The 7,999-nt window shown below is 32.7% G+C and overlaps 1 long non-coding RNA gene across 1 annotated transcript; it reads right to left on the minus strand.

Moving 5' to 3' along the window:
- Positions 1-6,212: 6,212 nt before the first annotated feature.
- On the minus strand, positions 6,213-7,799 carry LOC134250248 (uncharacterized). The gene is made up of 4 exons (XR_009988449.1): positions 7,590-7,799; positions 6,956-7,016; positions 6,564-6,631; positions 6,213-6,345 (listed from the first exon to the last, which is right to left on the minus strand). It is a non-coding gene; the product is annotated as an uncharacterized LOC134250248 (long non-coding RNA).
- Positions 7,800-7,999: the final 200 nt, after the last annotated feature.

The raw sequence follows: 7,999 nt of genomic DNA on the forward strand, positions 1-7,999 counted from the left end.
TCATTGATCTGAGTTACGGGCCAAAATGGATTCAGTGACAACTGTTCAGCCATTTTCTTTTTGTCTCTGGGGACAAACAATGTCTGGCGTTTCAGTTAGACAGGACATTGGCACAAATTCTGAATAAATTTGTCTTTAGAATTACGTAGCAAACTAAGATTGAGGGTTTAAATAATAAAGATTGAAACTGGTCTCTCTCTGTCCTCTATCCAACAAGCATTCTCAATGTATAGCAGGCAGTAGCAATCCTAGTTCCCTGTTAGAAAGTGGGATTGGTTATCATTAAAATTTGAAAATATCATAATAAAAAAAAACAAAAACAAACAAAACTTAAATATGATCTATGACTTCTTCAAGGTGATCTCACATATTAAAATCATTTCAGTATCTTCGAGCGTTTATGGAAAATGCGGAAACCACCTAAAAATGATATGCAAACCTGTTTGTAACTCTTCAAGATACACTCAACTACTAAACATCAGTTCAATTTCTGCAGCCATTTTGAAAAAAAAGAGAGTGGAAGTACACTTCCGAGTTAGGGGACTAAATAAGATACGGAGATATCAAACAGACATTGTTCAAGCTTAAAAGTCCATTCAAGCACAAGAGCAGAGCAAACATAGACCTAAAAAACATCTCAGAGTTGGATCAGATGCCATGAAGGAATGAGCATCTTCTCTCGATCGGTTACCTCAATCTGTGTGCTCTTTCACGTCAGGTAAAGGGAAAAATCTGCAGACATTTTATGTATTTAGAAGTTGGTTTTACATGACCAACATGACATGATATACCCCGTTGAGCTTGAAATAAAAAATACCTGATAGTCTGACTCATCTATTTTATTTTTTTTTTATATTTTACCAGAGAAAGGCGTTAATGGTAATCTAATAAACAAGCTTAATGATAAACGTGATGACTTGACCTTTTCAATACTCAACTTTCCTTACTTATGGAGTGCTCAATATATCCATATCACCTGCAAATGGAGTTTATAACACTCGGTTGATTCGATACGCAAGAGATGCTCTACGTATGAACAATTTCTTAGTAAGATATTGACAAACAAATTGATGAAAGAAGAATATCAGCAGTCTCTTTCAAAGTCGTTTTTTCGTTAGTTCTATGGTCGATACGACCTTTTCAGCAATTACAATGTATCATTATGCCTGATGCTGACTGACGTTTTCACCCTCATTGTTAGTCCATTATTTACACACTGAATTGTCTACGGATTTTCCCGTTATTTCTCGATCATTACAAGGAGCACATCGGGGTGTGACCGGTCAGCAGGGGATACTTACTACTTTTTTGCACCTGATCCCACCTCTGATGTTTCAGAGGTCGTGTCTGCTCTTCTCCTGATTTGTATCGTTTAATTGCCTTTTGCGTATTGTTAGTTATCTCCATATATGTCATTTCTATTTGTTTCAATATTCCCAATGTACTACCTTTATATAAAAATTGTTTTTTTTTAATATCTGTATTATGTTTTAATACCCTAAAAAATAAAGGTATGGGCTTAACTTTATACAATCTATAATGCCCCCAGTCTACCAAAAAAAACAAAAAAACAAGTAAGAATGTCGAAGTTTGGCATGTGTAATTAATGTAGAAGAAACTACTCTCTCTCTCTCTTTCTCTCTCTCTCCTCGGGATATTTTAAATTACGGATGGTATATTAGTAGAAGGAATAATGACTAAAAACTCTTCATATTGAATTTCTGGAGGTTTAAAATAATATCTTCGAATTGGCTATTTCCCGTAACATTTTTTTTTTACTATTACGCAAAAAGATAGAGTCCACGATATTCAGAGAATTATGTAACAATTTCATATGATGAATGCTGTTCAAATATTTGATCTTCTGAGAGAAGTCGCCCCTAGACGATCATTAAGTAAATTGTACCAATTTATTTGTGTTGTGAATCCAATGTCATCTCGTGGCCGGCGGACTCGGTATCAGATTCTGGAGGACCCGTCCCAGGGCTGGATCTGTGATGTTGCCGGGAAAAATCGAGACGAAATGAAAGAGATTGAAATCGATAGAGTTCTAATGGTCTGTTACGCGCTGTTTAACGGGACCACTATTTACTACGGCTTTTAAAGACCGTATAGTGAATCCATTGCTGATATTGCATTGAGAAGTATGTCGAAAAGCCCCAGAGTAGGATGCCAACATCTTATATAATACGTCAAATTTCATATTGAATAAAAAGTGATGACTTTCTAACGTTTGCTTTTATAAAGTTCTTACAAAGAACTTACATACATCACTTTAAACCAAGATTTTCATCTGGTTAAAATAAAACTTAATAAAATTTTAGAAAAATTAATAGGTTATTTAAATGAAATCTTTAAGGTGTGGTGAGCAGTATCGCCAACACTTCTTAATCATAGGAACCTGTTGAATTATATCGTAGCTTATTTGGCTTTTGAAAAATATGCAGAGGATCATAATTGCATCTTTCCTCCCTTTTTCCCATTTTTTTTTTATTTATACAAAATTTTATTCACATACAGTGAATGGGATCGGGCAGCAGGCAAAGCCTATTTTAGCCCTCTCCCTACAAGGTCAAAATGAACACACACACACTATATAGGTATAAAAATAAATAGACAAACATAGTAACAAAGAAACAAAAGAAACAAGCAAATTCAAAGAATTGTGGTCCCCCGCTTTCGGTGTCTTTGTGGGTGGGATGTCATTTTTTATGACATATTGTGTCAAATCTTGTCAAAGGTACAGTAAAACTCGGTTATAACGAAGTCGCCGGGACCTAGGAAATTACTTCGCTATATCCGTAATTCGTTATAACTGTATTAGAAATTCATTAAATTTATATAGCTGGGTATCCAAGATAACTTCGCTATAACCATGAATTCGCAATAACCGTGTTCATACTTAACAAGTTTTACTGTAATGTACATGTCAGATATGAAAGCCCTATCTCTTCTCAGTCAAAAGTTGTAAGGAAGTGAACCTGATGACCCCGTATGACAAAATAGATTATATATATTGGTAGTTTCTTAAGAAAAGTCTTGCCATAAGTATTACATATGTGAAGTATGAAAGCCCTGGCCCGAACCGTTCAAAAGTTATGGCCAAGGTTAAATTTTTTTTAAAAAGTAGGTCAAACTCCAAGGTCAAGGTCAAAGGGTCAAAGTTCTTGGTATCCAATGAAAGGTCTTTTCACAATGATTACATATTTGAAGTATGAAAGTCCTAACCCTTACCATTCAAAAGTTATGGCCAAGGTTAAAGTTTTTTTTCATAAGTATGGAAATCTCCAAGGTCAAGGTCAAAAGGTCAAAGTTGTTGGTATTCATTGAGAGGTCTTGCCACAAAGAATACATATTTGAAATATGGAAGCCCTAGTATCTACCGTTCAAAAGTTATGGCCAAAGTAAAAGTTTGGAATTTTTGTGTAAAAGTAGGTCAAACTCCAAGGTCAAGGTCAAAAGGTCAAATTTGGTGGTACCCAAAGAAAGATCTTGTTACTAGGAATACACATGTGAAATATGAATGTCATAGCTCCACTAAATCAAAAGTTATGAGCAAGGTTAGAGTTTTTGGGACGGACAGATAGACTGACTGACTGACAGACGAATGAGATTTAATGTCCCCTTGCTTTCGCGAAAGCGGGGGACAAAAAAGAGTAGAGGGAGAATAAAATACAATGTAGTACCGGTTAGAAAGTGTTGGCATAAGTAACATACATGACAGTGTCAAATAAATCGTTTGGTTGCTGCGATGAAAGCATGTACTGCTTCAAATATTTGAATATTTATACCTAGTCCATGATTGGGACTACCATACAAAAATAAATCAAGTTCATGAATTTGATCACAATCAATAATATTTTGAATTGTTTGGAAAAGTACATTTCTTGGAGAGGTATATTTTGGACAAGCAAAAAAATAACGATGAGCATCTTCAACAGAGTCAATACAGTATTCACACATTGGTGTTTCTGATATAAACTGGTTATATAAGACTGCCTTTAAATTACTTGCATGATTTCGCAATTGACAATGTATTATATTATGCTTTCTTATTCCAAAATGATAAATATCTTTTAACTTAAAAAAAAATAAGAATTTAAAAGACCTTTAAATGAAGATATTCCAGGAGCATTTCTGATATAATCAGGCAAGTTATTCCACAGTTTAACAGTTGATGGAAAGAAACGTTCCATATAAGATGTAGTTCTAATATAATAGAAGGAATTTTGAATTCTGCATCATTATTTCTAAGATTATAGGGGTGGTTTGTAAAACGAAAAGGTTCAATCAAGTCATTTAAATATATAGGTGAATAGCCATTTATGATTTTATAAAATAGTAGCAATTTATGAATATTCCTCCTAGTTTGTAAAAGATCTCACCCGAATTCGTCATACAATTTTGATCTAGAGGAATTTGATCTTAAACCAGTAATGATTCTACCTGCTTCTACCTGGATATCTTCTAAAAGTTTTGCATCTTTTTCAGAACAATTGTCCTAGACAACGTAAGAATATTATAAAACAGGTCTAATAAATGCAAGATATATCTTTATAAGTATTTTCCTTTTCACTTTTTACTTACGCAGTACAGTTAAGGCAACATTTTCTATAAAAAGTCACCGAAAACGATACAATTAATGTTTAACTATTTTATTTTTCAGCAAGACAATCTAGTTAAAATAGCTTTATGTTATCTTGAAGAGTATGTCCATTGCTATTCACCTCGGAATTTTTTTTGATCACGTGACCCTCTAAAGTCACGCGGGCTCCGATTTTAGGTCAACAAATGAAATGTTAAATTTAACCAAAAAGTTCAAGGGCAAGGCAAACAAACAAATAACTGCACAATGTTTTAAATTGTCCCTTTGTATCTATACTTTCACAAAAGTGATGCTCATTCAGTTGGTTTTCCGATACATTTAAGTTATTCACCTAAAACAGTTAGTAGTATATGAAAAATAGGGTATTTTCCTAATATCATCGGAAATTATAAATTACCTAAAGGATTACAAGGAAATGAGCATCACTTTTTGAAAACTATAAAGTAAAATGAATAATTTAGAATAAAAACCTACTTATTAAATTGTCGCCTTGCCCTTGAACTTTTTGATTAAAAATTGACATGTTGGTACAGTCAGTCTAAATATAGTTTTCAAACGCATCGTTGACCCAGCATGGGAGATAACTCTTTAGTACTTGAAAAAGTTTGTTTACCTCGTAGATTTTAACTAGGCCTCCTATACTTGCAGTCTGCGCTGGGATCTTTTTACTAAATCGAACAGTATGCATAAAACACTGAATATTTCTTTCTATTTTGTGACTTCGTTTTCTATACAATGTATGAATTATGTATGTTATAAGACGTCTTTCAGTCTTTCCGCATTTCCTCGAATATGTGTAAACACACATGCAGCTACGTGTAACGTTTGCCGCAGCATGTAATTTAAAACGCCGATTGTTAATAAAAATGGGAATATTCAATTAAAATAGTCAATTGAAAGCCTCCATGAATAATTGATTCGATAAATTTATACCTTTCTGTCACTGCTGTACATACATGTACACTTATGTACAAATATTTTTTTTCGCATACAAGATTCTATCATGGCTTTCTTTCAAACCTTCAACTCCTATGGGATTTAAGTTGTACGTTTTAAGAAAAAAAGACTTAGTGGAAATCATAAATATTCCTGTATTTGATAAAGGGACTACCATATTTTTCCAAAAGAGTGGGGGTTAGATCTCAAAAATGTTGAAAATAAATATGTCCCACACTGGATAAAAAATAAATAATCTGCCCCAGACCAGTGTTCCCCCCTCCTATAAATTATTTCTATTAGCTTGTCAGACATTTTTCAGTGAAGAGAAAAATAAATAATCTGTCCTTCATCTTATTGGAAATAAATATTAGTAGACCTGTCCTTCATTGGCATGAAAGAAATAAAAAAAATAATGACCTGGAAAAACTTGTAACCCCCCCCCCCCCTTCAGAATAAAATGGTGGTCCCCTTTCCTGTTTTGAATCAATTAGGGGAGCCTTTAATCTCCTTTTCAGTTACTATTATTAAGAAAAACAAATTAACACAATGTACATGCTGGAAATAAAATCTTGATGGACATTGACACCACCACACAAATATATGCAAGTCAAGATTATCAAATCTTAATAGCCTTTTCAACACCTGTACAGAAAGTACATGTATATGAAAAAGTCAAATAATTTTTTATGAAGAAATTTTATTTCATAAACAGCTTTTCAAATTAAGGTAGACTGTACAAGGAATACTGAGCAGCTGCAAATCATTTCCATCACTTCATGTTCTTGTGGATGAAATCAATTCTGAAAATACATGTATGAGAAAATCAGGACATTCTTTTAGTAACATACCATTATTGAGAGTAAATTGGTGTTTAAAATTGAATTTAATTCAGAACAATGCATGGAAACATGCACAAACATTGGATGCATAATTAAATATTTGCAATTCTACTGTTATATTTCATTGTTTGCCAGGAATATTGCATGGTAATTTCTTTTATAGCTAATATGGAGCATACCATTTTCCTTACATGATGGATTAACTTGCTGCCTGAATGAATCCATTGGTCCAATTCTTTAGGAATAGCTGCAACACATTATATATGCTATTGCTATGAGATTACTAAATGAAATACATTGTATAATAAAATCACATTACATTTGACAAAACAATTCATGATATACTGTATGCTGTACATAGTGAATTTATGAAATTCATATTAGTCTTTTTTTAAGATAAATGGAAACAAAGTTGTATTACAAAACTTTTCTGGGAAATTAAAACCTCTGACATTTACAAGAGCAAATAATTAGAATATGAAAAAACATTCTTTCATCTTTACAAAATGAAAAATAAATATAACACATGCATGGTTTTAAAAAATGTAAAATGTTTTATAAGTGTACATACCCTGTGGAGAAATGGGTGCATTTTGTATTTATTCATTCTTCAAGCCTGGAACTCTTGACTGCTACAATAATAAAAGTATTATATATCATATGATTAAAAAAAATAATTATGTATAAATTACAGAAATTAATTGACTTGACATGAAATCAATCTAAAAAAAATAAATATTTTATTCCCCATTAATTTAGAAATTCTATAAATCTAAAACCATAGATCTAAAGTGGAGATTCTTTGTTTTCAACATAATGATACAGATAATTTTTTTTACATTATGTGGCATGTTTGTATGCCAAAAAGACAACATTACATGTTCAGTAACTCATGAAATTTCAAATTTATTTAGTTTAAGTTTGTATTACTGTTGAACCCCCTTATTACACATGTTGTCTCAAAGAATATAAGCTAATCGACTCTATATTTAGTACAATTACATTTTTAAATTTCTAGTAAAAAAAAGTGATCAACTTTATGTGGGCTGTTGGGAAGGGGGGGGGGGCGACACACACTGCACTGCATTAATTTTTCACTGACTGTGATAATGCATCTAAATAAACACGTACACACTCACGATCATTTTTTTCTTCGATGTTAACAAAAGCATATCTACATATTGTACATACATGTGCATACATACCTGGGCTGAATGCACTGCAGTGATGGATTTAGGGAGCTAGTGCAGATCGTCTCAGTCTTCCGTTATTTTCTGTGATAATGTCCTCATATTCTCGTAATAGGGATAAACAATGCCTTGTCCCTTATCTTATCCCTATTTTCTTTAAAGAATGTCTGGTTATTGCATTTAAATCCACTGCATATCTCACCTGATGTCGCCACGTTTTTAGATGTAAACAACATTCCGTGTCATCGAGTGCAAGCGCTTGACTGAAGCCGAATGCAGCCAAACGGCACATAAGAAAGCGAATTATTTTAAAAACATGCTATTCTATATAGGAGAAAATCACTAATAATTATTTATTTAAACATGGAAATATTGCCGTTTGTTACAAATTCTTTCAAATTTTTTGAGCTCTATTTCCTTATAAG

This window comes from Saccostrea cucullata, unplaced genomic scaffold (assembly GCF_032062105.1).
Source record: "Saccostrea cucullata isolate Sc308-1 unplaced genomic scaffold, CSIRO_AGI_Scuc_v1 ctg19902, whole genome shotgun sequence".
Lineage (NCBI taxonomy): Eukaryota > Metazoa > Mollusca > Bivalvia > Ostreida > Ostreidae > Saccostrea > Saccostrea cuccullata.